The sequence below is a fragment of the Ambystoma mexicanum genome, chromosome 1q, assembly GCF_040938575.1.
Source record: "Ambystoma mexicanum isolate Mex_15411 chromosome 1q, UKY_AmexF1_1, whole genome shotgun sequence".
Classification (NCBI taxonomy): Eukaryota; Metazoa; Chordata; class Amphibia; order Caudata; family Ambystomatidae; genus Ambystoma; species Ambystoma mexicanum.
Genome location: NC_090922.1, coordinates 1,451,676,695 through 1,451,700,720, shown reverse-complemented (window position 1 = coordinate 1,451,700,720; position 24,026 = coordinate 1,451,676,695). Strand labels below are relative to the sequence as shown.

At 46.8% G+C, this 24,026-nt stretch overlaps 1 long non-coding RNA gene and 3 other non-coding genes across 4 annotated transcripts in view; all 4 read left to right on the top strand.

The window, feature by feature from the left end:
• The first annotated feature begins 6,457 nt into the window (after positions 1-6,457).
• Positions 6,458-24,026, top strand: part of LOC138549397 (uncharacterized) — a 42,222-nt gene continuing 24,653 nt past the window's right edge. The window contains exon 1 of the long non-coding RNA XR_011293184.1: positions 6,458-7,033. This is a non-coding gene — a long non-coding RNA (uncharacterized lncRNA). The remainder of the gene's footprint in view (positions 7,034-24,026) is intronic.
• Positions 16,454-16,672, top strand: LOC138565374 (small nucleolar RNA SNORA73 family). Its single transcript, XR_011301261.1, has one exon. It is a non-coding gene; the product is annotated as a small nucleolar RNA SNORA73 family (small nucleolar RNA).
• LOC138565373 (small nucleolar RNA SNORA73 family) lies at positions 17,369-17,589 on the top strand. Its single transcript, XR_011301260.1, has one exon. It is a non-coding gene; the product is annotated as a small nucleolar RNA SNORA73 family (small nucleolar RNA).
• LOC138565371 (small nucleolar RNA SNORA73 family) lies at positions 22,918-23,138 on the top strand. The gene has a single exon (XR_011301258.1). It is a non-coding gene; the product is annotated as a small nucleolar RNA SNORA73 family (small nucleolar RNA).

Genomic DNA, 24,026 nt, shown 5'->3' with positions numbered 1-24,026 from the left:
CACACCCTCCAGCCCATTTCACAAACCCTGCCACCACACTTTAGGACCCAAACCTCCCCTTCCAACACCCAACCCAGTCGGTATCAGGTAATATTATCCCCATAAATATGGTCGCCGTAAATAATACCGACGGGAAAAAGTCATGGCGATATTATTTGGGTGACCATATATATGGGGACAGGGGCAGTGGGGATTTCGGGGGTGTCCCCCGCTCCGCATGAAGAAAAAAAAAAGATTTGGGGCTTGTGTAGTGATACACGAAATTGCAACCTTGCCAATCAGGGCTTTAGATGACAGCATTAGCCGCTGAAAGCCAATAGTGTATTCAAAGTATGTGCTAAAAATGCTGACAGTAGTCTGTTGTAGCACTTCCATTATGCAGTAGTGAGCTACAAGGGATATGCAGGCCTAGTATGAAATAGGTCACATTAAGCATTGTTGATAGACAGGCAGGGAGGGCCCCCAGCTATGTAGCTAATAGGTTTTTGGAGTGTTTGGAACATCATGGCACCTATATAGCGCTTAGATAGCCAGTCTTAAGCGCTATAAACACTAAGCTATGAGTGCATGCCTTTTAGAGCTTGCAGATGGGGTTAATACATCCCTGCTTCCCTTAGAATATTCAGCCTCACTAACGGTAGCCCTGGCTCCAAGCTAATCTTCCTTTTCTCTGGGAAGGTACTGATAAGACATTCCTCAGCCAGCGCAGATGGGAACCAAGGGAGGGGGTAGGAGCGAGCAGGGAGCATCTCAGAGAGAGCTGGGTTTTTTCCATGAGCCAGTTGCACAGGGAAAGTTCTGGAACTGTGCGTCATGGTGACTGACAGCAAGAGATTATAAAATATCCATGCACACATGGATCAGGGGGAGATCGCCTGTGGACTTGATTCGTGTACAGTCAGGTGCCCGGAATTGGCTCTCACGGTGTCCTCCAGCCTTGTTTTTCTATGAAAAACCCAGGTCTCCCAGGGCTGAGATTAAGGGACGTAAGACTGTGTTTCTCTATGTTTCTCTATATTTCTCTATGTTTCTCTATGTTTATCTAAGTTCCATGTTTCACTATATTTTGCATTGCTCTTTGTTTTATGCTTTGTAATATTCTCTAACTTGAATCCCAAATGTATATGAAATTCACTGCTTAGAATAAATATGCTAAAACTTTGAGGGTGTCATTTGTCACTAGCATGAGATCACTGCTCAGCACAATAGAACCTGTATTTTGGGCTGAATTGGGTATTTTTGCTCTCAAAGGGCTGGCCCCGAGGAAGATTTTGCCCATATCAAGACATTTGGTGGCAGCTTTGTGGGATTTGTGAAGAGCAGTGCCATGCTGACATGACAAATGGTGTGAGAGAACACAGTGTAGAGTGGGGAGCAGGCTGTCGCATTTCCTTGATGGTCTCACTGCAGCTCTGAGACTTCAAAAGGCAGCAATGTTGTGTCGGCTTGCCGTGGCCGATAGCTTGTGTGGTTAAGACTCCCTTCAGTAAATCAGTCGTGACTGACTTATTGCATGGGATTGGTGCCAGGGAGTACAAGGCAATAAACGAGCGGGAAATGGCTTTGTTTAAAGCACTCCGATGAATGGTTAAGAAAGATGTATGCTCAATTAGAAAAAGAATTTTATCATGTGGTTTCCCAAGTTTAAAGTTGTAATTTGGAATGCATAATGAGACGGAGTTCTCATCTCTATTCTGTCATGAGGGCAAAAAAAAAAAAAAATAATTGCAGGGATTTGACATGCAAATTGTGAATAGTGATTTAACCATTGACTCAGCCCCAGTGTGCTAGCGAGTGGGGGCTGTAATGTTCGGAGGCGAAGGTTCGCTTTTTTGATATATGCTTTTGAAGGGTTGGCATTCCTGAATAATGAGGATGGGGAATGAGCCATGCTTAGGAGAATGAGTAACATCTGTGCTGAGAGCCTAAAGAGTTTTTTCTTTCTTTTGGCAACTGTAAAATTCCATGTGCTAATGGTGGCAAATTCTGTTTAAAGGAAACACACTAAAATGGTTATATTGCATTTTAGGCTGTGCCATGCTTATATTGGGTGAGAGACTCACTTAAAAGGAAAGTGAGTGAATGTTATTTGGATTTTCGATTTTTGTGTACTAATTTGAAATTGCAGAATCAGTTTGCAATGGTTTGGGGAGAAAAACAATTTATATTTTTCTAAATTGCCCCTGGAGTATTTTTGATCCCATGCTATGCCATGGATTTGTGCTGTTGCCTTATAAGTGATGTATGATTTGGAAATAGTGTCCTGTTGACTGTGATACATGGGGGAAAAATGTTGTTGACACATTAAACAGCCCACAAGCAATAGAGTGTGGGTTGTTCTTGCAGAAAAAAAAACGTGCAGGGAGCTGCACTAAATATGGCATTTTTATTTTTTAAATGCACTGAAATGAGTGGTTATAGTTTGGCAATGGTACAACAGAATGAAACATCTGTGTGTGATAAGATAGCACAAAGATTTAATGGGTTGCGAGTTCTCTTGAAAGATCGCACATTACAAGAAAAGTGCCGCTTTTGAAAACAAGAGTCTTGCTGTGTGTGCAGAGCTTGTGCCTTGAAGCTGTCTTGGGCGAGGTGCGTGAAGGCAAACAAAAGCAGAAACAGTACAAGAAAGAGTTAATCTGGATGAACTGTCTGAAACGAGTGCTTCCCATTGAAGCCGCCACAGTGTAAGAGTTATAGAGCAAAAAGAGATAAGCTGCGTGCTCATGGCGCTGCCAGGTGCACACGAAAGATAAACATGCCTGCATTCCTGAGGAAGGGGGAGCAAAAACAGAGAGCTGTTCAAAAAGTAAAGAATTTGCCCAGTAAACTGTGGTACGGAGCAAAGGCTTCATGCAGGATGGCAGACGGGCACATCACATCTGAACATTTACCTATGCATCTGTGAATGGGCCAAGAAAAGACAGCTGCCCATTCCAACAGACATTACTGTGCAAACCGCATTCCCATGTGATGTGATGTGAAGTGAAGTGAAACGCTATTGCTGTGCAAGCTGCATTCCAATGCTCCATGTGATGTGAACTGAAGTAAAGCGCTGTGCACTGGAGAAGAAACCTCTAGGCGCTTTGAGAAGAGAAAATACACATCTGGCAAACTGCAAGCTACATTGCCAGGGATGGAGTAACTGACAAAGACATTATGGCATTCCAGATGGAAGCAAAACTGACAAAAAGTGCTTAGCCGTTTTGCAAGAGACAACATGCAGAGCGGGGCTTTGAAGTACAACATGAACACTGCACATTAGCCATGATCCAGAAGCCACACGGCTTAGTGCAAGAATGAATGATTTGTTGAAGCAACAAAAGAAACTGACTCAGACTATCGCACTCAAAGGGGTGGTTCAGGAAACAGCAAACACCCTTTGAAAAAATGACAAGTGAAAAAAAACCAGAGGCTTGAAAAACAGCTGCCCGTACAACTGCAAGCTGTATTGGACTGAAAGACTTTACCTTTGAAAAATGGAGTGATGCCAGCAGGGCAAACTGAATCAAGATCATGAGACACTGGAAGCAAGTTGGCGCCTGGCATTTGTGATCGCTTTGGTGAAAAAGAAAAGCATTGTGCGACCTGGGTACTTACTATATGGCTTTGTAAAAGCACAGATCAGTCTGAGGTACCATTGACCAGCTATGATTGCATTGCACAAATGAGTTTGTGATTAGGCAGTTACACCCCGTATGGTTGAGTGTAAATAAGCCCCCAGAAACATGCAGAAGGGTGATAAATAATTGCAGTAGCAATGACAAAGTGTGTAGTTACCTGATGAGACTTTTTGAAGATGGGGGTGGTATTATGGGAAGGGGTGGATAATAATGATATTGAACTTTTGATGAAATCCTAACATTTCTGTTTGTATTTTGCCTAGACAAAGCACGACAAGACATTTCATAATATCAGAAATTAATATGCAGTTTGTGGGTGACACTGATCAAAGAAGGGTCAGACGCATTCTCAGAGAAAGCGAGCCACTGCGACATGCTATTTCAACTTTAACGTGCCCTGCACCGCACTCAATGCTGTAACCTGCGAATAGTGTCCAACAGAGTAATAACTTTTGCTGAACTGGCACGGTGCAGACTTGGCTAATTATCAAGTATTTGATGCTACACATTTAAATGACATGTTTTGCCCTTTCTTGTTTAAAGGACTATGGACAATGAAGTGTGGACTGTAACATCAGGCACCACATACAGCTGTGTGACACAGCAATTGAATGCTAACACATTGAAAAATGGTTTTTAAATGCACTGTTGGGATGAATCTGAAAAAAAACCAAATGGTTTTACTCTTCCAACTGAATTGCTTTAACCAGAGATGTTTTGTTTTTTGAAAAAAAAAAATATATATTCTACATTGCACGTAGGCAGGAAAATGATTTATGAACTGTTGGGGCAGCAGAATTATGCAAGCAGGAGCGTAATTTATTTTGAGATAAGATGAGTGCGCACATCAAAGTCACCTGTGCGTAGGTTAAGATTCTTAATTGAAGTAATGCTGCCAAGTGTATGAGCTATAATTTGAAATGGTAATCTTTGAAACACTGGATACTTTTACAGCCAGTTTAAGGCAGGTAAATGAAACCATGACTGACTTGATGTTTGATTTTATGACACAGAGTGTGACACGGTTTTTGTTAAACCAACCAGTTTCATGTTTTTGTGGGGACAGCTGACTCCAGCACACTAATGCAAAGAGTCACCTTTTGATTGTAGACATTTGGAATAATTCTTTGGAAAAGCGCTACAAATGAGTATCCACATGGAATTGCTAGTGTACTGGCCTGGCACATTGTCGGGCATCTCTTGTCACTGAATGGATACCATTTGTTTAATTTGTCTAATGTGATGTTTTTCTGACCAAGAACTGCAGCGAGTGTTCTCGCCAAGATTTTATGGACTATAACTTGACTAAATGAATTTTTTCCATGGTGTGATGAAACAGCCACTGCCGGATAGTAGTATGGTGTTTGTGGCTAAAGTTATTATTGTATATGGTAGATATCCCACTTGAAGAAGGGTATTCTCCAAGTCACAGAAGGTAGACACTGTGAACCTGTTAGATTTTCCAGTAGTAAGACAACATGTAAATTGTAGGCTGGTAATGCACACCTTCATTATTACAGTGATACACTTAGACATAGATTTATCATGAGGCAATGTTTCCTTAGTACTACCAAGCTGCCACAAATGGAGTCCATTTCTATGGCCCATCACTAGAGTGCGCGTAGCTAGGGAGCTAGATTCATTAATTGCAGGTGCTTTATATGCTTGTGACATAGAAACTGTGCACAATAAGCTAGCCACTATGGGTTCTGATGCCAGCTCTGCTATAGAACTTCTGGCCTAGTGGGGCCCATTGATATGCCCAGCACTGCTACAAGTATTGACAGCCAATTGAAGATGACAGAATTTTAGACATGAAGACATTTTTGTCTGCCATAGGGCAGGTCAACAAGACTGCTAAATACACACAATGCATTGTATGGCAAACATTGTTAAATCAGCAGGTGTTGGCTTTTTACTGGGTGGGGGCAACCATCCTCCACACACTGGCACGCAGAGCTACAGTTACCAGCATACATATGGATTGAATTGCTTGCTTTTTGATTGCATGAATAACACATGCCATGCTTTGATGTAAATTAGTAGAATTGTTTTTATTTAGACAACCTGGTGCCCATGGGTTCACCTTGTTCACGAAATTAGATGGTTTCTGGTTGGGTTCCACCTACCTGGGGGAAGTGTCTAGTCACACAGCCCATAGTCACGCTTGAATGCCCTGGGATCAGGGGGAGGGTAGGCCCTTAGGGTGAAAGGCTGCCAGGTTTTAGAATTGGTAACCATACATAAATGCAATAGTGCATTGTAGATTAGACTACACTGGATTGCCTTGACATTTTAACTGCATGCTGCTTTTTAACTGACAATCAGTTATACAAAATTGATTTAGGTATTTTTGTGTAGGCCATGTTTTGGCTAGAGTAAATGTCCATGTTCACTTGGTGTAGGTATTTTTTGTGTAGGCCAGGTTTTGGCAAGGGTATATGTCACTGTTCACTTTGTGTACATTTTTGTTTAGGTAGTGTTTTACCTTGCATGCCACGCTAACTAACCGCTATAAGATAGTTTGCTTAAACCTCTTGCAAAGCCCCAAGGTCTTTATCACTGCACTAAATACTATATTGATAGGTATTAGTCAGCATTTGTCGCACAAACGTTGAATAGGGGTGGAATGTAGTGATACACGAAATTGCAACCTTGCCAATCAGGGCTTTAGATGACAGCATTAGCCGCTGAAAGCCAATAGTGTATTCAAAGTATGTGCTAAAAATGCTGACAGTAGTCTGTTGTAGCACTTCCATTATGCAGTAGTGAGCTACAAGGGATATGCAGGCCTAGTATGAAATAGGTCACATTAAGCATTGTTGATAGACAGGCAGGGAGGGCCCCCAGCTATGTAGCTAATAGGTTTTTGGAGTGTTTGGAACATCATGGCACCTATATAGCGCTTAGATAGCCAGTCTTAAGCGCTATAAACACTAAGCTATGAGTGCATGCCTTTTAGAGCTTGCAGATGGGGTTAATACATCCCTGCTTCCCTTAGAATATTCAGCCTCACTAACGGTAGCCCTGGCTCCAAGCTAATCTTCCTTTTCTCTGGGAAGGTACTGATAAGACATTCCTCAGCCAGCGCAGATGGGAACCAAGGGAGGGGGTAGGAGCGAGCAGGGAGCATCTCAGAGAGAGCTGGGTTTTTTCCATGAGCCAGTTGCACAGGGAAAGTTCTGGAACTGTGCGTCATGGTGACTGACAGCAAGAGATTATAAAATATCCATGCACACATGGATCAGGGGGAGATCGCCTGTGGACTTGATTCGTGTACAGTCAGGTGCCCGGAATTGGCTCTCACGGTGTCCTCCAGCCTTGTTTTTCTATGAAAAACCCAGGTCTCCCAGGGCTGAGATTAAGGGACGTAAGACTGTGTTTCTCTATGTTTCTCTATATTTCTCTATGTTTCTCTATGTTTATCTAAGTTCCATGTTTCACTATATTTTGCATTGCTCTTTGTTTTATGCTTTGTAATATTCTCTAACTTGAATCCCAAATGTATATGAAATTCACTGCTTAGAATAAATATGCTAAAACTTTGAGGGTGTCATTTGTCACTAGCATGAGATCACTGCTCAGCACAATAGAACCTGTATTTTGGGCTGAATTGGGTATTTTTGCTCTCAAAGGGCTGGCCCCGAGGAAGATTTTGCCCATATCAAGACAGCTTGCGGGGGTGTTCATGTAATAATGTCCCCACAAAAAACGGGCATTTTTTGGCGATTTTTTTGCATGGCGATACTTTTGCGGGGACATTATTACATGGGACCACCCAGTCCTATCCCTATTCTATACATCTCCCATACCCGATGTCGGAGGTACTACAGACTGCACCTCCCACCCCCTCCGTACACAACCATCCTCTTTAGATCTACCCACTGCAACTACCAACTCTCGCCCACTTTGCCCCCCCTAATTGCATCCTTCTGCAACTTCCGGTCACCTCGCCCCCCCCTCACTCCACTCACCACAGCACCACACAAGGACACTCCACCAACTAACCTGCATACTCACCAATGACCAGGTCAGCCTCCAAAAATAAATTCCACGCCTTTGACCTCAGCACAGAAAAAAAAACAGACATTCTTTTCATCACCGAGACCTGGTTTGCAGATTGTTAAACGGAAATCACATAGTGCCTCCTTTTGATTTATATTGGCCTAAGCCTAGTTGCTCTATGAAGAAAACCTTGTTGCAAAGTTCCGATTTCGGATCGATTTCGCCCCCATTTTATGATCATCTGCCATTTTAATTTCTGTTCGTATGATTCTCTGTTCTAAAATGGTGGACTGTGTTTCTGTCACAATCACACTTGACTGGAAAGGAAGAGAGATTGACACTCTCCCCCGAACCACGGAAGCCGAATGAACTCGACCCTCCCACCGTGGTTGGAACAGGCACCTGATATAGAAAACAGGTCGCCACGTGGCAGCCAATGGGGGGAAGAGGGGTTAGGGATAGATTGTGGATAGGATGGGGGAATTTAGGAACACCAGAGAGAGTGTAAGGAACTCCTAAGTTGGATGGGATGGGGGAAGCACCGGGGAAGTACCCTACCCTGTCTAACATATAACCAACACAAATACCACCTGACTGCTGATATTGCCTAATTCCTAAATAGCACACCTTAATACGTGTACTACACACTGCTGGTTCACCAGAAACACATAAAGCAAGCAATATGATGGAAACACACAGAAGGGGAAATTCCCATAATGATCAGACAATACACATGGCCCTTCGGGCAGCATAAGCAACATACAAACATAAATGATGCCCCCACTAGTTCACCGCACTAGTGGAGATTAACTTCATGCCCACGTGTCATCTAGAGTCCTGAATCCTTTGTCTATGCATATTTCTTAACACGGAACAACAAATACCATGGTTGCCAAAATTTACTACATATGAAGTTTACACAATAATTCAGCATGTAACGTAGGTTTTAGCCCTGACACACTGTGCCCCCCTCACTGCATTCAAGGAGCATGCTCCGTTACTTATCTTGGGTCTGAGAACCCCTCGGGACTTCCCAGACAAATAATGACCGGCTGTAAAGTCACTCGCGACACCTATCCAATCATATATAATCACGGTACTCCCACAAGTACTTATCTTTGGTCTCGGGAGACCCACAGCACTTCCCAGACGAAGAGCGTAATGCTGTGACTCTGTCTGCAGCCTCGAGCCCCTCCTGCTCCTTCCGTGAACTGCCGCTGCAGCGTAGAATTCAAACGTTCATAGCCTGCATCGCTCTTCTCTGCACGCGGCACGCCTGCCTCCGACTGCTTTGCTGAACTACAATAAGCCACACCTGCCCGCTGCTGCATAATCTTCAACTTCTACTTTAAACCTGTCCCCGCAATCATTCGCTCCCACAACCTCACTTGCTACAACTACGCAGACGATACCCAGATCATCCTTAAAATCACAAAGTCACCACAACCCAACAGTCCAGAGCTGTCATCATGTCTCTCGGATATTGACCACTGGATGACTACCAACCAACCACCTCATCCTGAACCCAGGGAAAACTGAAATCCTAATCTGCAGGAAAAAGCGCTCTTTCCCCAACCAATTCCTTGGCCGCATTCCCTAAGACCCACGCCAGTAACTGCCACCTCAGTGAAAAACCTGGGATGCACAATGGGCACATCTTCCCTTACCTCACCTATCCCCACCGTTTCTCGTCCATCAACTGCATTATCCTACCGCGCTTAGACTACTCAAACTGCCTCTACCTAGGCGCTCCGACATTCCAACTAAGGAAACTTCAAAGAATCCAAAACGCTGCAGCACGCTTGCTCATCAGAGTGCACCAAAGAGATCACATCAGCCTTACACTAAGTGTACTCCACTGGTTCCCGATTGGCTGACCCATTGCCTTTAAAGCCATGTGCATCACCCACAGGGCCATCCACAACACCGGCCCAGAATACCTCCAAGAGAAAATCCAGCGCTATCCCCCTACCCCCAAGAAGTCTCAGATATTGCACAGCATATCGCCTAGTGGTCCCACCCAACAATTCCTGCAGCCACCCCTCCTCTCTCCTTCTCTGTCTTTCCCCTTTTTTCTGTTGATGAGGTTTCAAGACAAGTCCGATCTATGAACGTCTCGTCAACACAGGTCCACCCCTGCTCCTCCAAAACTATTAAGGACCACATCGACTCCTTGGCTCCTGCCCTTGCTGACTTCTGCAATCACACCTTCGCCTCTAGAGTTTTCCCATCCCCTCTCAAGCACTCCCTTGTGCACCCCCTTCTTAAGAAACCATCCTCCGACCCGTCCTGCCCAGCTACGTATCGCTATCACTCTACTCTATCACTCCTTTCCTGGCCAAGCTCCTGGAGAAACTTGCCATCTCCCAGCTTAATCTCCGTGCTGAATCTGTTGGTAGCCTTCATGACCACCAGTCTGGCTTCAGAGCTGCCAGAAGCACGGAAACTGCTCTCCTGAACATCCGTGGGGACCTGCTCTCGAACCTTGACTCTAACATTCCTTGTGTTCTCATTTTGCTTGATCTCTCTTCTGCCTTTGATACTGTCAACCATACCATCCTGCTCAACCGTCTCCGTGATAACCTGGGTATCACTGGTCAGGCTCTGGCTTGGCTGACCTCTTTGCTCTCTAATCGACCCTCCCAGGTCCAACTGGGGTCTTTCCTGTCTGACATCTTGTTCTCTACCTGTGGTGTCCCCCAGGGTTCTAACCTCTCTCCCTGGCTGTTCAACCAGTACCTGGCACTTCTCGCCCACTGCATCGCTGCTCTCTGCCCCTACTTTCAGTGCTATGCTGATGATACCCAGCTCATTTTCAGGCTACCCTCGGCCTCCTCTTCTCCTTCCCTCATCTCTGACTGTCTTTCTGCTATCCAGGAGTGGTGTGCCGCCAACGACCTCTGCCTTAATGCCAGTAAGACTGAGATTCTACTCATCGGCACACCCACTCCCTCCTTCCCTGCAGCTCTCTGGCCGGCCTCTCTTGGCCCTCTTCCTGCTCCTACCTGCAATGCAAAAAACCTCGGGGTCATCTTCGACTCCACTCTCTCCTTCTCGCCTCACATTTCTGACGTTTCTAAGAAGTCACACTACCTGCTGCACCTCCTCAGAGGTATCCTTCATTTCCTCTCCTTCCCCCAGAAGCTCACTGTCTCCAGAGCCCTGGTTCTCTCGAAGCTGGACTACTGTAACAGCCTCTACCTAAATCGGCCTGCCTCTACTCTCCGCCCTTTGCAACTCATCCAGAACAGGACTGCGAGACTTGTCCTTGGCCTCAAGCCCCGGGACCGTATCTCTCCAGGACTGAAATCGCTACACTGGCTCCCTGTGGCTGCGAGGATTAAGTTCAAAACCCTCTGCATTGTCCACAAGGCCTTCTGGGGCCTGGGGCCAAAATACCTTCAACTCTCCCTTCCTAAATATCTTCCTTCTCGTGCACTTCGCTCATCCAACTCCCTCAGGGTCAGCCGCTTCTCTAAGCAACGAGTTGGTGGGAGATCACTCTCTGCTGCAGGAGCCTCCCTCTGGAACAGCCTTCCTGCCTCCCTAAAACTTGAGGAGAACCATCTCTGGTTCCGGAAGCGCCTCAAAACCCTCCTCTTTGCTTCTGCTTTCTCTCCCTCTCTCCCCTGCTAAATCACTGAAATTGTACTAAATCAGCAACTGGCCCACTCACCAATCTCGGTCCTTGGCCCAGCCACTCTCCCCTGCACTGCCTTCCCAGCAACCCCTGCACTACGGGACTGTCTCTGTATCCCTACAGCCCCTCTTCCCAGCACTTGTCTGCACTTATCTTGCACTTGCCACCAGCTGGCCCTTATTATTTATCTTGTTCGTTACTAACTGTGTACTGCACTTTCCCCCCTCCCTTCCCCCTTGCACTTTTCCCGTCCCCCTAACCTTGCACTTGCGCGATCTGAATGACACCTGGCCTAGTAGGATCGTTGTCTGTCTCCCTTTGTCCCCCTCTCCCTGCCTCGTCGCGCCTTGTAACACTTGTGTATAGGCGCGTTACAAATGCCATAGCATATCATATCATGACTGAGTGGATCCTCGTTCTCCGTCTAAGCGCCTTACCCCAGACATTCGCAATATTGAAAACCATATGAAATTCAGCAAAGCACTCAAAACCTGGCTCTTGCCTGCACCCTCCTGAAACTCTTCCCACCTCCAAAATATATATCACTGAACTTTACACAACATCACTCCTACCCGCCAATCACTGCACGGATGCAGGCAGTGTTTGCAGCGGCTGACTGTGACAAATATCCCCCTGACCATGGACAATGCTCCTACAATACCAGTACCCAGGGATGCCGGCAGCTTTTGCAGAGGCATCACATAACAATCTTTCGCCCTTCAGTTGCTCCCCTCTTCCCCTAGGGTACTCGTCAACTCTAGCGCCCTACCGGCATCGCTGTTCATACTATTGTTGCAAGTTGAACTGGAAATAGTGAGACCAGCCATCCGCATCAGACAAAGAAAAAGAATTCCATCTAAGCATACGGTACATATACTTCACACCACTTCAGTGGACACAGGCCACAGGCACAGCTACCCATCCATACACCATAGAGTACAGGTATGTCTACGCCATTTCAGCCTAGCTGCACACATAGCAATCTGCACTGAAACATCTGATGTACTTCAACACCTCTGCCACTAGCATGCAGCGACAACTTGCGAAATAAGTGTCGGTCTAGCTGGGCACACATCGACTCTTCTACGTCAATAGCTCTCTATCCCAAACTACCATCCGCACCCAACCACGTGCCTGAACTGGGCTGCTTAACGGAGCCTAGCCAGCCATCTAAGTCCTAATCCGTCGAAAATGCACACAAGCATCTTCTAATTTATACTCTTAGAACCTCCTACACACGGACTGTGATCACCAAGGGCGTTCAAGCGCATTGAGGCTATACAAATGGTGAAAGAGCGCTATATAATAACAAAATACAATACAATACAACATAGCTCTCAACCATTTGTGTTGGAAAGGCGGGTGAAACCACCCGATTTTGTTTTTGGCGGGTGAGACGCCCATTGGAATGCATGGGCGTGCAGGAGGCTTGGCGGGTGAGACAGCCACAAGGCGGGTGACACCCGCCAAAAGTGTGTGAGTTGAGAGCTATGATACAATAATTAACAACCAGTAGAAATCCATTCGGGAGACCCCCTGACAGCTCCTTCTAATACAACTTTCTCTCGAACGCAATCTAGGTTGTCACCATTCCTGGCTGGGCTCCTACCCTCCCCCCACACACAACCCTCCCAAAGCTGCTCCCCTTGGCGCATCAGCCACACCTCAGAAGAATCCTTTCAAAGTCTGTAGTGAACCACTCAGTAGTTCAATTAAGATGAGTTCCCTTCTCCTTCGTTCCCACTCTTACTTTCCACTCTTACTCTCGTTCCTTCTTCACATCTATTTCCTCCATTTTGCTCCTTCTCAGTAGAAACATTACCATTGATCTCAGTCTTTAATGGCCATGGGGCGGGTGATGGGCCGATTTTGCATTTGGCGGGTGAGAGCCCATTGATTCCTATGGGTGTATAGAGGGCTTGACTGGTGTGAGAGCTGCCTAAGTGGTGTGTGACACCCGAGAAAAGCGTGTGAGTTGAGAGGAATGCATTACGATCCATTTTTGGTACACACTGTGTGCACCCACATAGAGATCTATATTGTTCTTACTAACACCATATAACAGAGTATACCATGGATCAATTAATTAATGTCAACAACTTCTCCTGATCATTCAATGCATTTTATTTATATGTTGTGCCTCCTCCTGCAGACATGCCAACATTCTGAAGCCCCTGAGAGGGAGATTTCAGCACCAAAACCGGGAGATTGCATTTTCCCCATAGGAATGCTTTGGGATATAGTTATTTTAGGTGGGAGACAGTAAAAAAACAGCACCGTTTTTAATGAAAAAATCGGGAGGCTTGGCATGTATGCCTCCTGTGTTGTACCTGTAGCCCCTGTCCATTAATTATGTTTTATATACTTCTCATCTTGTCATTTATTTGTGACCTTTTCCCTATGTGAGGAGTATGGCACTATATTTGTAATTACGACTGTTATCTCTTTTAAAAACTCAATAAAACTTTTTGAACTTGAATAAAACACTTTAATTTTGAAGTCCTATACCAAAATGGCGTATCTTTTTCCCATTCACCCATTCTAGTTTTTTAGTCCACGGTGATGTCACAGCGCTTAGATTCTCGCGCGATTTGATGTCCTATAAACCTTCCCGTGAGCCTTTGCGTGTCCTCTTTCTAGCCAGCTCCTGAGAATGGGTAGGTAATGGCGGCCAGGCCGGGTTCGTAATCGTTTACAATCTTCCCGGATGGCGCGCTTAATTCACCCGTCAGCCTCTGTGGCGCAGCGGGCGTGTGAATCGTGCACTCCGGCGCCGGTAGTGTGACGCTGTGAGTCCTGAACTTTTGTTCAGGGAGACTTCTAGGCATGGAGATGTGCCGCCGGCTTCTTAGCGCGGGAGGAGCGATCCTTGAACGGGCTGCTTAGCTCCGGGCATCATAGCCTTTGCCGATTGTTTGCCCGCGGCTTGAACGTGGGCAGAGTTGGCAGGGGGGGGGGGGGGGAGAAGCTAGACCTTTTTCTGCCCTGGCCTTCTGCACAGTTTACCTAGTCCCAACAACGCGGGGGTGGGGGGGCGGGGCGGTCTCAAATGACACTGGTGCCAGGCCTAGGCTCTGTCATAAGTGAATGCATATCTGTAGTGCAAGTATCCCCACCTTGGCGGCTCAAATGTAATGTAGTCACACGGATGTGGTTTTGCTGGGTTCTGCTCCCCTTTTATTTCCTGGTGCTGATTGATTTATTTCGACCGTAATATATGTATTTTTGTGATCCCAAATCCAGAATTGATCCGTTGTTGATTATTTCTAATGTTTTTGACTGCAGCTCATTTTTTTATTCTGTTTTCTTTATATTGTCAGGTGTCTCGAGGGACAATTACAAGACGCTCCGCAAACGGAGGGCGAAAGGCAGCCCTACCACAAGGAAAGGAAGAATGAATTGGGTCGCCCTGTTGCCAACGCCAAGGTAGGTGGGCACCGTTCCAAAACAGGGCTGTTTGTTGGCTTGCTGAACCCAGCAGCTGTCACTTACTGCATTACTTGCCAGGGTTTTATTGTCCTGTACGGGGCACCTGGCTTCACGCTTGGATTCTCTGGCTCGAGCCATTTCACTGCCAGGGTTGTTAACGCCCTAATATTGCTTGAGTATTCAGAACGTGCAAGTGCAGAGAGAAAAGGGGTTAAGTGTGGCAGGGTAAGTGCTGGAGTGATCTGCTCGTGGTTGAGCAGAACATGAAGTGCGAAGGAGCGTTCAGCTGCAAATTGGGTAATGGCAGGTCTAAAACGCCCTAGGCCAGTGGGTGCTTTATGTAAACGGAGGCGACTGGGCGTGGGATGCCGGGACCTCGGATGCAAGGTCCCTGGTAACCAATCAGACTGAAGTTAGTTTCTGGAATTTAAGCAGGTCTGGCTCAAGAGGAAGCCGTCTGAAGCAAGAGATTAAGCAATTTGTTTAATGACTGTGGCAGTCTGGGCTGGGAATTAATCTAGCTTGATGTTCTAGGCATGGTCAACAGAAATGCTTGTTGGCTATTGCTACTTTTCCAGGTACCTTTAGCGCACGCTGTTCCCAAGCCCACTCATCACTTGATCTGGCAGCCATGAGTTGACCAATTTTTTTTTTTTTTTTAAGCCCCTGATTCGTGGAATTATTTGCGCGTAAAACGCAGATTTGTGCGCCATTTGCCTGAAAAACCCCTGTTTTACGTATGGGGGTTTTACGCGCAGATAATTCCATTTATCAGGCTATTGGTGTTTGTCATCCTGCATATCACATTCCCGTATAATATGCTTTCCGCTAGTAGAGAGCAAACTCTGCTTTGTTTGAATCATGGGTTGTATGTGTTTTACTGCCACACCATTGCCCAGGGCCCTCCTTTCAATGGGTACATTTGTCTCGTATTAGTCTGCATGATAGCCTGCACATTATCTTATGTTAGATATGCTAGCTTGAGCACTGGTTTTATTTTGCATTCTGGAGCGTGTTGTCGAGGATTTATATAATTGGGAAATCCAGGACTAAAAGTCCCAGAACTACACTAGCACCTCTTGCATGAAATAATGCATGCTTCACTACCGTAACTAAATCAAACAGATAACGGACGTTAATTGATATTACAGTAGTATGTTTATTTTGGGCATTGCTCGAGCTTTAAAACGGGCGAGCATACATCTATTTACATGTTTAAGCCGCAACGGTTGGTAGGTGTATTTTCTTTAAATCACTTTCTGAAACGCGCAAACTTCATTTTACATTAAAGGTCGAAAATTAAAAAGGCAGAAATAACCCCCTACCGTACATTAAAACAATGAGGAGTTGTGACCCTTTTTAAGGTACTCGGGCTGGTTCCTCTGTTTGGTCACGCCACTCGGTGATTTTATGTTACTGAACAGTAGGGTTGGTGCCCCCCCCCCTATAAGGAGACCACACATTTATATTGGAGATGACACAGCTATTAGCAATGCCTTACTGAATGGAATATCCTGGCAAGAGATAAGCAGCCTGCGTATTGCAGTTTTTGTTATGTTGTGTTTTTTTATGACCGTGCGCTTATAATGTAGTGGGAAACTAACGAGCCGTGCGTGCTAGTGTTTGTTGGTGCATTTTAGAGGTAGGTTTTCTTTCGATCTGTGCAGGGCCCCTTTTATTGTTGCTGTGCTCAGAAGGTATGGTGGGGGAGCCTAGATTTGCATTTGTACAGCATGAGCATTTGGATGCATGTAACCCAACGGGGATATCTGGGGGAGGTTGCTCTTCCCCAGCGCTGTCCTGGTGGCGTACGGGAGCGTAGGCCTCTGGGCCGGTGACGTACAGTCCCATTCCACGTCGTTGGAGATCAAGCTCTGCTCGCAGCCATCTGGCGGCTGAGCTGCATCCTGTATATTCCTACAACTTCTGAGCCCTCGGGCTGTGACTGGGGAGACAAACCATGCAGGATACACCGTAATTGAAAAGTGATATACAATGATGTGGCTGTGGAACTTCCCCTGAAAACCCCTTATTTTGTTGTGAAATGTCAGTTTTGCCTTACTAATAGTTGCTATTTTTCTTCTCCGTAGATTGAAGGCTCTTCACATCCCTTTCTAAAGGCCATGAGGGAGGTTTCCGATCTCTGTTTAGGTGGCAGTGAGTTCCAAGATTTTGGTGCTAGTACTTCAAAACTCAACCCCGCTGGCTTTGGTTCTGCTGAAGGTAGGAATTGAGAGTTTGTGTGTACATGTCACGTTTTGGTCGTGAGTGTCCGCTTTGGTGTATTAGTTGTAAAAATGGGTGGGGGCACATTGTGAGGGGCATCTATGGGTGATAGTCTTGAACAAGGTGCACTCTTTGACCGGGACCCAGTGGGCTTTGTCTTGCTTGGGAGCTATGCTCCTTCCTGGGCACACGGGGAGCTGTTCTGTGTGTTGTGTAATCTGTTCACATTTTTGGCTGATGTGCCCAGTAGAAGGACGTTGCAATAGCAGTTTTGCACATATTGTGGCCCTGGCAATGTTTATGTTGCGTCAGTTTTCAGTGGAGAGGTGGGCTTTAACCACATTGAATAATTTTAGTTGCGAGTGCTGCTTTGAGGAGATATAACTTGTATGTCCATGAGCCTAAATTTGCATTTGTACAGCATAAGCATTTGGATGCATGTGACCCAACGGGGATATCTGGGGGAGGTTGCTCTTCCCCAGCGCTGTCCTGGTGGCGTACGGGAGCGTAGGCCTCTGGGCCGGTGACGTACAGTCCCATTCCACGTCGTTGGATATCGAGCTCTGCTCGCAGCCATCTGGCGGCTGAGCTGCATCCTGTATATTCCTACAACTTCTCTGAGCCCTCGGGCTGTGACTGAGGAGACAAACCATGCAGGATACACCATCTACAATGACTAGGCAGTTGCGGCTGTGGAACTTAATTGAAACCCCTTGCTGCACAAGTGATTTTGCGATGTTGTCAGTTTTGCCTTATTAATAGTTGCTATTTTTCTCTGTAGATTGAAAGCTCTTCGCATCAGGTAAGGGTTATTTCAATTTGAATATTAACTGTTGCGACATTGTTGCGACAGTTGGAAAGGCATGAATGCGAACACATGGGGTAGATGGGCAAAGCATGGGTGGCTGAAGAACTACATGACTTGGCGCCTTTACATGCACACTTTATGCACCACCTGGTTTGTAGATGTGGGATTGGCTGTGATAAGAGGGGATGGGAAGTACTGAATTGGTTAATAGTGGATCTAGGCCTAAAGCCATCCCGTTAATGGAGTGGGCAATTGGAGGGAAGGAGCTGGAACTTGAGGTGGCACTCGGTCGAAGGGACAGATTGGGGGCCTATTACCACATTGGAGGGATTACAAAAAATGTAATTGCTTTTTCTATAACGTGCTTTATGCCAGTCCCCAACCATGGGACTGGGTACTGAACCCATGGTACATGGAGCTCTGTTGCCCCTGAGCTTTCGCCCCCTGCCTGGATCCCATCTGTGCGAAAGCTCAGGAATGTCTTATCAGTGCCTTCCCAGAGAAAGAGGATTAGTTTACGAAACCATGCAGGGCTACAGTTGGAAAGGCAGAATATTCTAAGAGAAGCCCAGATGAATTAACCCCATGTGAGCAAGCTCTAAAAGGCATGCACTCATAGCTTAGTGTTCATAGCGCTTAAGATTGGCTATCTAAGCCCTATATAGGTGCCATAATGTTCCAAACACTCCAATAATGTCTATTAGCTACAGAGCTGGGGCCTTCGCCCTGCCTGTATCTACAATGCATAATGTGACCTACTAGGCCTGCATATTCCTTGTAGCTCACTACTGCGTAATGGAAGTGCTACAACAGACTACTGTCAGCATTTTTGGCACATACTATTGGCTTTCAGCGGCTAATGCTGTCATCTAAAGCCCTGATTGGCAAATTTGCAATTGTGTGTATCACTACAGTGCAGCATGCTTGCCGCATGCAAGTTATTGGAGGTATTTGTACATGAGTATTGTGAAGGTTGACCTTGGAGGTACAGGTCCTGAACTCTTAACTAAATGAGTAAGTTGGTGTTGATGGTGGTATTGGGAGTGCAGTGAGTTGCTGTGGTGGTCAAATCTTACTGGCTTTTAGGCAGCCAAGGTACATTCTTTGCCTCCGGTGCCCGGCACTGGGATTGGCTTTTAATGTCAGCAATGTTGCCTGTAGACAGCATGGTGTCTTGTTATTAACCCAGATCTGCACGTTGTGGCCCAATGCACTGCCTTGTCCAGGAGGAGGCCCCGAGCAGTGAAACGCAGCAGGCTGTAGAATGCTTTAGGAAAAACATTGCCATGCGCTTGGACAAGAGGCGAAGCAGTGTTCTGCTTTTGCCTACACAGCAGATCTTGTTTTTCATTTTTGTCCCCTGCCGAGATCTCTACTCGACCCTGCCTACCCCCACTATTTACCCAACCTCTCGCTTTATTTCTTCCCACACTCGTACCCTTTTTTGCTAATCAATGACCTCTGTGAATGGCTTCCTCCCTTACTCTATTATCGGTACCACTTATCGCATCCACCTTTCAAACATTGCACTCCTTGCACCCTAGGTGTCTATAAATGCAAACACCAGTAAACGCTGAAGTATTGGCATTACCAATGCGTGTTTTTGGGTTGATGTGATAACATGCTCCTTAGACTTGTGGCGGCTTCATGGAAAGGGGGGGGGGGGCTCTATCTAATATGTTCTTAAACGCTGAATGCAGCAATATGGATGACTTCATGGTAAAGGGGAGCAGCAGGGCAGGAAGTTGTCAGTGTTTATACTGCGCACTGTCCCCCATTATGGCTGCAAATATTGTAAACCTGGTTGTCCAATTTACAATTGTCTGGACAAGTATCTTATAATTTCCTTCCCCCCCCCTGGCTTCTCTAACTTCAGCAAATTGCAACAGCGAGACACATGCCAAGTGTGCGTACCTTATGGCTATTAATGGGGGCTGCTGCCGTCACCACCTCCTGACACTCCAGTTACCCCTAGTGTACTTTTCATGGTTGTCATGACCCCAACACTGTACTATTTCTGCACTGTCTCTTGGATGCTGCCTTCTGGTGTTGTGTACTCCCATTCGCCAGGGCCCCGTGTCACGTCACCCATAATCCAGACGTGTGCTGGTTTACCGTCTACCCCAGGCCATACTTTTTCTGGAGCCCCACTCCAGAAAATGATAGATGCTCCCACAGATCCGCACCCCGCTGACGGGAGATTATGATAGGATTTGGCCTTTGAACAGTGTACCTCATCATCCAGGCATGGATGGCCGCCCACGGTCTATGCCTGAATGATGACAAGACTGAACTCCTCATTCTAGGTACTCCCAACATTAAAAACTGGGTCCTAATTATGCCTCCCTCATAATTGACAATAACCTCATTACCCGTTGCCAAAGTCGTCAACACTCTTGGCTTCTACATAGACTCCAGTCACCTTTGGTAAACGCACTGGCATCTCCCACATCCTACACTTGCAAACTTATTAGAGAAGCCATTCCTATCACCTAACTGCATCACTTTAGCGAGAGCCCTAATATCTTATCCAAACTGGATTATTGCAACGCCTTCTGCCTAGACAGCAATAAATTAAAAATCCAAAATAACGCCCCGAGAGCTGCTCTGTCTCCCCAAAAAAGCCCACATATCTGATCTCGGAAGATCCTTCAACTGGCGCTCAACAAAAGATAAAATCCTTCTTTAAAACTGCATCCTTGGCACACAAACGCCTTAACCAGGCAGCTTCACAATACCTCACGGACAGACTCATTAAACAAAGTCCCCCAAGAAAAGCTAATTCAAACCTGCTACTAGTACCTAGATTTAAGCTCACTAAATCCGGTAGGAGCAGTTTCCCTGTTGCAGCAGCTCAATATTAGAACTCCCTGCCTCCTGATCTTTGATTTACCCTACCTACAATTCAGATCTAGTCTCATTCAATGAATAAAGGAACAGGATGTCTGACGCACCTGACGGGTACTGTCACCTGCATCCCTCCTAGGATCTTTTTGTATATACGTGACTTCAATACTTGTGTTATATCCATGTGCCTCATATTTACTCCTGTTACTGTATATACCTTCCTGCTCTACCCATTGTTTTCGTATACAGCATTGTAACATTAGCTGTACTATTCCTGTATGTAACCTAAGCTTAACAACCCTCTTTATGCTTTCGCGCCCGAATACCTCTCCATGCAGCCCCTGGCCCAAGGGACCTGCCATATGCTTGGCCCCCTTGTCTTGGAGGGCCCCCCCATGTCTGTGCCGGCCAGGTGATGTGTTCCTCACTTGGCCCTTAGCTCTCTGCCTGGGTTGCTGCCTGTACGGGTTCAGCACCCTACTTACTACCCCCTTTTTTGGTCACCCTGGCCACTTTCCTTTTCCTTCCGGGAGGATGTGTCTCACGGGGGCCCACATTGTGGTCTGCCCCTTGCACCCCATCACCTGCATTCTGCTGCTGTTACCGTGCGTTTCTAGGCACCTCAGCGCCGAGCCTCGCCATAACTCGTCTAATAGAGCGAACAGGGCCGCTACCTTCGCTGGGTCCATTCCGACTGTGTACTGGGATACACCCTCTCCTTGTAGCACCCAAGACAGTGACCCCCTGACTCTAACCCCCGCACCCCCACTCGTGCTCCGATATAACTTTGGCCTATTGCTGTCCTGGGCGGATGTGGTACGTTGCCCTCCGCGGCCCTGCTCCCCTCTTCTGTCCTTCACTTTGCCACCATCCCCCACAATTATCATGGGCCCCGCGCCTGCTATACCAAGTACACCCGCGGCTACACCACGCGGAGAAGGTAATCCCCATCCGCGGCTCCACTAGGCTACGCTTCCTCTTTACACCAACCCGCGCTTACTTAATCCACCACCCGCCTGGTTACAATATGACAATTCTTGCGCTCAAAACTTGAGGCTACACAATCCCGACACCCGGGACCGCCCGCTCCCTCCAGCAACTCCCCAACCACCATCCGCTCACCACTTGCGGTGATGCACCGAACCGAAGGACGTGGGTGCGTCACGTCTCCCAGGTTGACATCGATAGGTGCAGCAGAGGTTTAGGGCGAGGTCCAGGAGGCGTTTGGCAGGGTCACGCTGGCAAGGTGGGTGAGCTGCTGCTCTCCCACTCCCGCCTGACCCATTTTTACGGCGCTGTTGCCGGAGCCCCTGTGCCAGTTTTCCGTGGCTGCTAGCAGCCACCCCATCGGTGCCCCCCGTCCCACCCTGCGGCCCCGCCTTTCATACGCTTTTGCTTTATGAATTCTAGATTTGGTGGACTGGTGTTCTCCAACATTGTTGTAAATGGCAGTACTTTTGTATTTGAGAATTGCACTTGTTGAATACCTGAGCTTAGATCTTAGTTGATTTAACCATTTTTGCAAATCGGCACCATTAAACACGTTTACTTGTCTGGAATATAGGGCAACTGACTCTTGGCACCTGTGCCGGTGGAACACTGCAAGGGGGGAAAATGGCGGCTACTAAGAAAGTCAAGGTAAGCGTGCGATTGTATGACCTGCATGAGCATTTACTTGGTACTGAACCCGCGTGTTGGCGCATTTGCTTTCTAGAACGTGCAGATTCTAGCACTGCGCCATGCAACTTCTCTGCATATCTGGTGTTGGCTCTTGGTGGCTCTAGATGCCCCCGGGCATGTGGGTGCGCATTATAAATAAAATACAAACCGGTACTGTGAAAGAAGGGGTTTGTTTTGGGAGCAGTCTGTTGGCATGGCGAAGGCTGGAGGGAACTGTTGGAACCCACGCGTACTCGCACCTGCGCATTGGTGGTCAGGAATATAGCGGCAGAAGGAGGCCGGTCTCATGGTCATAGCAATCCGGTTTTTGGTAATACCTTTAATTTCTCACTAAGGTGAGGTCACGAATTACATTTGCTTTTTTTCCCATCGGGAAAGTGAGTGGCGGCACAGAGCAGTCTTATTTTATTTTTGTCCTCTGCTCCGAGCTGCCTCTGCTTTGAAGCAGACCAGCTTGTGTCGAGTTATAAAGTAGTGGGAAACGTGCGTTCTAGTTTTGCTTGATACACTTCAGCGGTTCGTTTTCTTTCGCTGTGAGAAGGGTCCTTGATATTGTTACAGGTTCGAGGTGGAGGGGGGGGGGGCGGGGGTCCGGTCGTTGAGTTCGAAGCTGGCGTGGATTTGCATTTGTACAGCATAAGCATTTGTATGCATGTGACCCAACGGGGATATCTGGGGGAGGTTGCTCTTCCCCAGCGCTGTCCTGGTGGCGTACGGGAGCGTAGGCCTCTGGGCCCATGACGTACAGTCCCATTCCACGTCGTTGGAGATCGAGCTCTGCTCGCAGCCATCTGGCGGCTGAGCAGCGTCCTGTATATTCCTACAACTTCTCTGAGCCCTCGGGCTGTGACTGAGGAGACAAACCATGCAGGATACACCACAATTGAAAAGTGATCTACAATGATGTGGCTGTCGAACGTCCCCTGAAAACCCCTTGCTGTGAAATGTCCAGTTTTGCCTTACTAATTGCAATTTTTCTTCTCCGCAGATTGAAAGCTCTTTGAATCAGGTGAGGGTTATTTCAATGTGAATATTAACTGTTGCAAAATGATTTTGTATAGTACAGTTGGAGTGGCATGAATGCGAACACATGGCGTAGATGGGAAGCAATACAAATGGTCAGTAACTTGTTAGGGTGCCTTTTCGAAGAGCATGGATGACTTGCAGTAGATAAATTGAGACTACAGGACTTGGTGCCTTTACATGCACACTTGGTGGGATTGGCTGTGATGAGAGGGGATCGGAAGCACTCATTTGATGGATATAGGCTTAAAGCCATCCCTATTAATGGAGTGGACAACTAGAATCAAGCTGGAACGTGAGGATGCTCGGGGTTGAAGGGACAGATTGAGACTAGCCCGTTTGTAACAGGCTTTATGCCAGTTCCCAGCCTCTAACCGTGGGACTGGGTATTGAACCCATGATGCATCGAGCAGTCTTGTTCCCCGAGACTGGAGGGTGGCCTTTTCCTCTCTGCCTGATATGCAGCTTAAATGGTTGCTGCATGCAAGTACTTGGGAGATATTTCTACAGAAGTATTGTGACTGATGTTTGGCCTTAGTAGGCTTTAGAGGTGTGGGTCCTAACCTTTTATTAAAGGAATAGGTTGGCGTCTGTAGATTCAACCAAGTCCACAGTCTCTAAAGCTAATGGCCTCCTTTGCCTCTTCAGTCTGGCTTTCTCCCCAGCCACGGAACTGAAACAGCCTTACATGGCTTGAATTAAAAAAAGGACATCTGTGGCTCCGGTAAACTTGCCATACTCTAGG